General features: G+C 43.5%; 5 non-coding genes across 5 annotated transcripts; 1 reads left to right on the top strand and 4 right to left on the bottom strand.

The window, feature by feature from the left end:
- Positions 1–305: 305 nt before the first annotated feature.
- LOC140276292 (U5 spliceosomal RNA) lies at positions 306–419 on the top strand. Its single transcript, XR_011908899.1, has one exon. It is a non-coding gene; the product is annotated as a U5 spliceosomal RNA (small nuclear RNA).
- Positions 420–3,665: 3,246 nt separating this feature from the next.
- LOC140276169 (U2 spliceosomal RNA) lies at positions 3,666–3,849 on the bottom strand. The gene has a single exon (XR_011908848.1). It is a non-coding gene; the product is annotated as a U2 spliceosomal RNA (small nuclear RNA).
- Positions 3,850–4,157: 308 nt separating this feature from the next.
- On the bottom strand, positions 4,158–4,271 carry LOC140275835 (U5 spliceosomal RNA). The gene has a single exon (XR_011908546.1). It is a non-coding gene; the product is annotated as a U5 spliceosomal RNA (small nuclear RNA).
- Positions 4,272–6,539: 2,268 nt separating this feature from the next.
- Positions 6,540–6,723, bottom strand: LOC140275996 (U2 spliceosomal RNA). Its single transcript, XR_011908690.1, has one exon. It is a non-coding gene; the product is annotated as a U2 spliceosomal RNA (small nuclear RNA).
- Positions 6,724–7,031: 308 nt separating this feature from the next.
- Positions 7,032–7,145, bottom strand: LOC140275715 (U5 spliceosomal RNA). The gene has a single exon (XR_011908436.1). It is a non-coding gene; the product is annotated as a U5 spliceosomal RNA (small nuclear RNA).
- Between the last annotated feature and the right edge of the window lie 2,060 nt (positions 7,146–9,205).

The following is a 9,205-nucleotide window of genomic DNA, read 5'->3' as shown; positions in this document are numbered from 1 at the left end:
CTTTAACACGGCTATGGGAGCGAGCCGAGTGTGGGCTAACCGGGAGAATTGCTTGAAAGAAACGCGACACCGAATGAGCGATCAGAACAAAGCCTCAATACGGGATTCTCGTGGTGTTTTTGTTGCTGCCTTGTCTTTTGCACAGAGTAAAAGACAAGGCAGCCATCGAATAGGGCCCGATTGTTCCTACTTGGTCAGCCGAGGAGCAAGGGGGGGAGCAAGCGTCTCAACCAAGCAAAGCTCACCATGGGGAAGGTGGCTATGCCAACTAGCCTGATGCCCTGCTCCCGCAGTGACGGATAATCGTACTCTGGTTTCTCTTCATAACGTACAAGTCTTTCGCCTTTTACTAAAGACTTCTGTGGAGAGCAGCACTAATGAGTTGTTTCTATTTTTGGCAGGCTTTACCTTTGCGGGTGAAGCCCTTTCTGTCTGTGCAAAAGAAATATTCTTACTGTGCAGAGTGACTTCTCTGAGTAGAATCGCCTTACTTGTTGCGACTGTGCCGATGTTCGAAGCTGGAGTGCAAAGTTGTTGCTTGAATGGTGCTTGCTGGAGCGTGCGGGAGTGCAAAGTTATACCATTTAAAAGGGCTGAAGAGTGCTCAGTGCAGCGGGTGGGCGACACTCTGGCCACCTTGAAAACCGAGGTTACATCCACTACCAGGGGCAGCCCAAGTACTGCCGCAAGTGTGGTGAGCATGGGCACCTGGTTGAGGCTTGTACCAAGGTGTTATGTGGGAAGAGCAGAGAAATTGGGCAAACTTTTGGAGAGTGTCCAAATGGCAGGAAATGTAATCTCTGTGGAGAATTAAATCACCTCTTCAGAGATTGCCCTAAATCTTTTGCCAACAAATTAAAGACGGTAAAGCCACAGTCAAGCCAACAAAGAGAAGGACGAAAGGTGGCAGTTGGTGAACAAAGTGAAGAGGTTGACCCAATAAATTCAAACTTCCCGCCAAAAGCTTGGATTGGAAGTGAGGAGCAAAAAGGGGAGGGGCCTGTAGAGGCCTCACCACTCAGTGTTGAAGTCTGTGAGAATTCACAGGCAGAGGGTGGAGCTACGCTAAATGAGGAGGAAGAGCAGACAGGTGAGTCTAGTGAAGATACTCACCTCCCCGAAGGTCAACAGCCGAAGAGGACGGCATCTGAGCCTCTGATTCCCCAGTGGTATCAGAGAAGAGGGGAAGGGTTAGGTCCCTTTCAGACAGTTCTTCAGTGGAAGAACCTAGAGTCTTCCCCTCCGACTCACCAAATGAGGTCTCCTTTTTAACTTCAGCTCTGCAATCAACCCCCAGGGACTCAAAGTTAAATGCAACATTGCGTCAGAGGCCAACACCGAGAGTCCGAAAAGGAAATATAGATCACCCTACTCACTTTTCACCTAAAGAAATGAAGGAAGAGCTAGTTTCCCAAGAAATAACCTGTGTGTAATTTGTTTTGATAACTTAGAAAAACGAAAATGACATACCTACTTTCCTTTATGCTTTTAATGGTTCTCACCTTCTCAACACTAAATGTGAGAAGTGTGAAATCAAAGACAAGAGCCCAGAGTATTTTATCCTTCTTAGACTCCATAAAATCAGATGTGTTTTTAATACAAGAATGTGGACTACCTTTTTTAAAAAACCATAGACAATGGGAGGAAATGTGGCCCCATTTATCGATATGGAGTGGCTCAAATCAAAATAAAAATGATGGTGTGGCCATTCTAATTAAAAATCCGCATGTTCTGGTGAAAGGTAGCACAGTGGTGAGAGACGGACGGGCACTTTTAGCACACTTGAATTTTATGGGGCAAGACTTTAACCTCTTAAATATTTATGGTTTCAATGGAAAAAATGAAAGGTATGACCTTTTAGAAGATATACAGCTTTACATGCTAGGGCAAGTACCTTTAGTTGTAGGAGGGGATTTTAACTGTATCTTGAGCAGGAAAGATAGAAAAAGAGCAGGGGTAGATTTTAAAGTGGATAAGACTTCGATTTTACTTCAGGGCATATGCAGGGATTTTAAGCTTACTGACTGTTTTAAAACCATGCATCCCAGAGAGGAGGGCTTCACCTGGTTTAGTCATGATGGCACCAGAGCCTCTCGCATTGATTATTTCTTTACTAGAGATTGCCCACCCACTGATGTTAGATTAACCCCTGTTTTCTTTTCAGACCACCTTATGCTCTCCTGCACCCTTTCACCCCCTTCTGGTGTGACGGTAGGAAGTGGTCTGTGGAAACTCAACTGTTCCCTGTTGGAGGATGAAATCATAGTCAGTCAGTACAGGGAATGTTATAAAGAGTGGCAGACCCTTCAAGACCTCTACGAAACACATGCACAATGGTGGGAAATGGTGAAGGAAACGACCCAGACTTTTTTTAAACAGCAAGGTAAACGTAAAAAAAGGAAAGAGAATAGATGTATGATGGGACTACATAAACGCTTACAGCGCTACTTTAAACTAAATCAGTGTGGCATAGACTTTAAAGAAGAAATCAAAGATGTCAAAAAGGAAATGTCAGTTTTAGCAGAAATAAAGAGTAAAGGAATTTTTGTAAGAAGCAGGGAGCAGGAAATTGAGGAAGGTGAAAAAGAAAGAAAGTTATAAATAAAAAGGAGTGTAATCAAAATCTAAAAAGAGAAGATGGGTTTTTAACAAAATCCACACAAGAGATGATTGAAACTGTACATACCTTTTATAGTAACATGTACAAAGAGAAACCAGTGCACTTGGAAACATCGGCAGAAATCTTAAAATTCGTTGACAAAACCGTAAAAGAGAATGCACACTTGACACAGAATTTTACTGCTTTAGAGTTAAAAAAATGCCTAACAGGTTTTAAGAGAAGTCGAGCTCCGGGTTTAGACGGGCTTCCTGCAGAATTCTATCTGACCTATTGGGACCTTTTATCATCAGACATTTTAGATGTTTTTAAAGATTTTGAAAAACTCGACCGACTGCCTGACAGTTTTAGAGTGGGAATAGTGACTCTACTTTATAAAAAAAATGATAAGACTGACCTAAAGAATTGGAGGCAAATCACACTTTTAAACTTTGACTGTAAACTTTTTAGCAAGGTTTTAGCGACACGGATGTCCTCTGTTTTAGAGGAGGTAATTCACCCAGACCAAGCTTGTGCCATCTCAGGGAGACAACTCACCGACAGCCTCGTACTGATTCGAGACATCATTGATTACGCTAGAGACAGAAACACCCGGCTTGTCATCTTAAATTTAGACTTTGAAAAAGCTTTTGATCGGGTCTCGCATCAATATCTCTTTCAGGTGTTGCAGCCATCGAAAAGGGCCCGATTGTTCCTACTTGGTGAGCTTTGCTTGGTTGAGACGCTTGCCCCACCCCCCCCTGCTCCTCGGCTGACCAAGTAGAAACAATCTATTCGATGGCTGCCTTGTCTTTTACTCTGTGCAAAAGACAAGGCAGCCACAAACACCACGGGAACACCGTATTGAGGCTTTGTTCTGACCACTCATTCGGTGTCGCGTTTCTTTCAAGCAATTCTCCCGGTTAGCCCGCACTCGGCTCGCTCCCAGAGCCGTGTTAAAGTCCACTTCGCATTCACTCTCTTTTCTCAGCAGATTAAAAGAAAGTTTCATCTTGGGCTCCCTGAAACTTCCATCCTGCACCGCTGTTTGCTTTTTCACAAGAGCAGAGGAGAGCGCACCGTTCCCAGCGGCACTGCAGTACCGGGTCGAGGCTTGGAGTGAACGGAGCAAGCTTCTTTTTCAACTCCTATTCTTAAAAATCCATTTAATATGTTGTCCTCGTATAGAGGACATATTAAACTGATAAGAACAGATACTACACTTGATATTAGCCAAAAGGCCGAGAAGCGATAACTGTCCACTGTTTCAGGTCCGAGGGCCCTTGCTGGCACAATGCGCACTTGTAGCAGTGTTCTTTTTATGGCCATAGGTGGCCAGAGTGTCACGTTGCACCTCCGCCCACCCGCTGCACTGAGCACTCTTCAGCCCTTTTAAATGGTATAACTTTGCACTCCCGCATGCTCCAGCAAGCACCATTCAAGCAACAACTTTGCACTCCAGCTTCGAACATCGGCACAGTCGCAACAAGTAAGGCGACTCTACTCAGAGAAGTCACTCTGCAAAGTAGCAAGATTTCTTTTGCACAGACAGAAAGGGCTTCACCCGCAAAGGTAAAGCCTGCCAATAATAGAAACAACTCATTAGTGCTGCTCTCCACGGAAGTCTTTAATAAAAGGCGAAAGACTTGTATGTTATGAAGAGAAACCAGAGTACGATTATCCGTCACTGCGGGAGCAGGGCATCAGGCTAGTTGCCATAGCCACCTTCCCCATGGTGAGCTTTGCTTGGTTGAGACGCTTGCTCCCCCCCTTGCTCCTCGGCTGACCAAGTAGGAACAATCGGGCCCTATTCGATGGCTGCCTTGTCTTTTACTCTGTGCAAAAGACAAGGCAGCAACAAAAACACCACGAGAATCCCGTATTGAGGCTTTGTTCTGACCGCTCATTCGGTGTCGCGTTTCTTTCAAGCAATTCTCCCGGTTAGCCCGCACTCGGCTCGCTCCCAGAGCCGTGTTAAAGTCTACTTCGCATTCACTCTCGTTTCTCAGCAAACTCTTGGGATTTTATCAATAAAATGAATAAATTCACTCAAACTATGTTAAAACTGCTTTGTCCTTCATATTTACCATGTCTTGAAAGATTTAAACAAAAAAACCAACGTTGTACTTTGCAGTAAAAGAAATAGCAAATCTAAAGTTTCAGGAATCCGAGAATAAGCTTACTTTCATGAGTTCTTCACGATTTCGGATTTTGCTATAAAATGAATTCCTTCACTCAAACTAAATTAAAACTGCTAAACCGCTAATCTGTTACATGTAAGGCAGATGTCAAATTCACCGAATTAGGATTATTCGGTATTCGGCCAATCGAGCTGTAGCAGCTTCGGTAAACGAGTATAAGTTGAAGAGTTTGTGAATAAAGGTGTGCGCACACATAGTGAGCTGTAGGAAAATAGGCAGGGAGCAATGCCGGCTGGCGTATATGTTCTTGTATGTTGTCTGACTGTTTGATTTGAATGTGTTGTGTAAGTGTCCTGTTGAATGTTACATGTTTGGGCTTTGACACGCTTCACTGTGGTTGTTAACTGTGTGGTGTGTCCTGAAATGTTATATGTTTGGGCTGTGTGACATGCTTAATGCTTGTCAGTAGCTACCCACTTATTCATATATAGCAACTGACAACGTAAGAAGTCCGGACATACTTTGATAGAGTAGTTGTAGAAGTATCCTTATTGATAATAGATAAACTAATTCATAGTGATAGAACAGTAGATGAACAGGTGCCTGCACATGTCTCACGAAAATAAAATGGGTGTATCATTGCTGATGGCAGAGCAATACTGCCAAACTTATGAGTTCTTGTGGCAAACTTGATTCAGTGTCTTGACGTGTATACGCTGTTTCGCTGACTTGATTGTCACAAGAAACAAAGTGTGTTTGATAAGATCCGACCATTTTATTACGGGAGGATCAGTATGTATGGATTCTGATGTGACTGATAAACCCATTCGTATCTTAAGCACAATCTAATACGTGAGACAACGCCCTGGCACACGATAAAAAAAAAAAGAGAGAGCGGTTTTGTGTCCCCACAGTCCATAATGTAGAAAAGAGAGAAAAAAGCCTTTCTGATTTGGTGTGTGTGCTCATAGTGCAGAGTGTAGAGAAAAGAAAGCCGTTTTGGTGTCACAGGTGTTGTGACTTACACACACACATTTCTAAATTGTGAAAGGAAATTATTTTAGAGGAAGCACTAGAGTTTAGATCCCACATTTGTTGATAGGCATTCATTTATTTCTTCACTTCTGATAAAAATGATAAGACTGACCTAAAGAATTGGAGGCCCATCACACTTTTAAACTTTGACTGTAAACTTTTTAGCAAGGTTTTAACGACACGGATGTCCTCTGTTTTAGAGGAGGTAATTCACCCAGACCAGGCTTGTGCCATCTCAGAGAGACAACTCACCGACAGCCTCGTACTGATTCGAGACATCATTGATTACGCTAGAGACAGAAACACCCGGCTTGTCATCTTAAATTTAGACTTTGAAAAAGCTTTTGATCGGGTCTCGCATCAATATCTCTTTCAGGTGTTGCAGCCATCGAATAGGGCCCGATTGTTCCTACTTGGTGAGATTTGCTTGGTTGAGACGCTTGCTCCCCCCCCTTGCTCCTCGGCTGACCAAGTAGGAACAATCGGGCCCTATTCGATGGCTGCCTTGTCTTTTACTCTGTGCAAAAGACAAGGCAGCCACAAACACCACGGGAACACCGTATTGAGGCTTTGTTCTGACCACTCATTCGGTGTCGCGTTTCTTTCAAGCAATTCTCCCGGTTAGCCCACACTCGGCTCGCTCCCAGAGCTGTGTTAAAGTCTACTTCGCATTCACTCTCTTTTCTCAGCAGATTAAAAGAAAGTTTCATCTTGGGCTCCCTGAAACTTCCATCCTGCACCGCTGTTTGCTTTTTCACAAGAGCAGAGAAGAGCGCACCGTTCCCAGCGGCACTGCAGTACTGGGTCGATGCTTGGAGTGAACGGAGCAAGCTTCTTTTTCAACTCCTATTCTTAAAAATCCATTTAATATGTAGTCCTCGTATAGAGGACATATTAAACTGATAAGAACAGATACTACACTTGATCTTAGCCAAAAGGCCGAGAAGCGATAACTGTCCACTGTTTCAGGTCCGAGGGCCCTTGCTGGCACAATGCGCACTTGTAGCAGTGTTCTTTTTATGGCCATAGGTGGCCAGAGTGTCACGTTGCACCTCCGCCCACCCGCTGCACTGAGCACTCTTCAGCCCTTTTAAATGGTATAACTTTGCACTCCCGCATGCTCCAGCAAGCACCATTCAAGCAACAACTTTGCACTCCAGCTTCGAACATCGGCACAATCGCAACAAGTAAGGCGACTCTACTCAGAGAAGTCACTCTGCACAGTAACAAGATTTCTTTTGCACAGACAGAAAGGGCTTCACCCGCAAAGGTAAAGCCTGCCAAAAATAGAAACAACTCATTAGTGCTGCTCTCCACGAAAGTCTTTAGTAAAAGGCGAAAGACTTGTATGTTATGAAGAGAAACCAGAGTACGATTATCCGTCACTGCGGGAGCAGGGCATCAGGCCAGTTGCCATAGCCACCTTCCCCATGGTGAGCGTTGCTTGGTTGAAACGCTTGCCCCTGTGCAATCGACAAGGCAGCAACAAAAACACCACGGGAACACCGTATTGAGGCTTTGTTCTGACCGCTCATTCGGTGTCGCGTTTCTTTCAAGCAATTCTCCTGGTTAGCCCACACTCGGCTCGCTCCCAGAGCCGTGTTAAAGTCTACTTCGCATTCACTCTCTTTTCTCAGCAGACTCTTGGGATTTTATCTATAAAATGAATTCCTTCACTCAAACTATGTTAAAACTGCTTTGTCCTTCATATTTACCATGTCTAGAAAGATTTAAACAAAAAAAAAACAACGTTGTACTTTGCAGTAAAAGAAAGAGCAAATCTAAAGTTTCAGGAAACCGAGAATAAGCTTACTTTCATGAGTTCTTCACGATTTCGGATTTTGCTATAAAATGAATTCCTTCACTCAAACTAAATTAAAACTGCTAAACCGCTAATCTGTTACATGTAAGGCAGATGTCAAATTCACCGAAATAGGATCTAAGGGTATTCGGCCAATCGAGCTGTAGCAGCTTTGGTAAAAGAGTATAAGTTGAAGAGTTTGTGAATAAAGGTGTGCGCACACATAGTGAGCTGTAGGAAAATAGGCAGGGAGCAATGCCGGCTGGGGTATATGTTCTTGTATGTTGTCTGACTGTTTGATTTGAATGTGTTGTGTAAGTGCCCTGTTGAATGTTACATGTTTGAGCTTTGACACTTCACTGTGGTTGTTAACTGTGTGGTGTGTCCTGAAATGTTATATGTTTGGGCTGTGTGACATGCTTAATGCTTGTCAGTAGCTACTCACTTATTCATATATAGCAACTGACAACATAAGAAGTCTGGACATACTTTGATAGTAGTTGTAGAAGTATCCTTATTAATAATAGATAAACTAATTCATAGTGATAGAACAGTAGATGAACAGGTGCCTGCACATGTCTCACGAAAATAAAATGGGTGTATGATTGCTGACGGCAGAGCAATACTGCCAAACTTATGAGTTCTTGTGGCAAACTTGATTCAGTGTCTTGACGTGTATACGCTGTTTCGCTGACTTGATTGTCACAAGAAACAAAGTGTGTTTGATAAGATCCGACCATTTTATTACGGGAGGATCAGTATGTATGGATTCTGAAGTGACTGATAAACCCATTCGTATCGTAAGCATAATCTAATACGTGAGACAACGCCCTGGCACACAATCAAAAAAAAAAAGAGAGAGCGGTTTTGTGTCCCCACAGTCCATAATGTAGAAAAGAGAGAAAAAAGCCTTTCTGATTTGGTGTGTGTGCTCATAGTGCAGAGTGTAGAGAAAAGAAAGCCGTTTTGGTGTCACGGGTGTTGTCACATTTCTAAATTGTGAAAGGAAATTATTTTAGAGGAAGCACTAGAGTTTAGATCCCACATTTGTTGATAGGCATTCATTTATTTCTTCACTTCTGATAAAAATGATAAGACTGACCTAAAGAATTGGAGGCCCATCACACTTTTAAACTTTGACTGTAAACTTTTTAGCAAGGTTTTAACGACACGGATGTCCTCTGTTTTAGAGGAGGTAATTCACCCAGACCAGGCTTTTGCCATCTCAGAGAGACAACTCACCGACAGCCTCGTACTGATTCGAGACATCATTGATTACGCTAGAGACAGAAACACCCGGCTTGTCATCTTAAATTTAGACTTTGAAAAAGCTTTTGATCGGGTCTCGCATCAATATCTCTTTCAGGTGTTGCAGCGATCGAATAGGGCCCGATTGTTCCTACTTGGTAAGATTTGCTTGGTTGAGACGCTTGCTCCCCCCCCTTGCTCCTCGGCTGACCAAGTAGGAACAATCGGGCCCTATTCGATGGCTGCCTTGTCTTTTACTCTGTGCAAAAGACAAGGCAGCCACAAACACCACGGGAACACCGTATTGAGGCTTTGTTCTGACCACTCATTCGGTGTCGCGTTTCTTTCAAGCAATTCTCCCGGTTAGCCCACACTCGGCTCGCT

This window comes from Leuresthes tenuis, unplaced genomic scaffold, assembly GCF_036924035.1.
Source record: "Leuresthes tenuis unplaced genomic scaffold, fLeuTen1.0.hap1 SCAF_18, whole genome shotgun sequence".
Classification (NCBI taxonomy): domain Eukaryota; kingdom Metazoa; phylum Chordata; class Actinopteri; order Atheriniformes; family Atherinopsidae; genus Leuresthes; species Leuresthes tenuis.
This window is presented reverse-complemented; position numbering and strand designations above follow the sequence as displayed.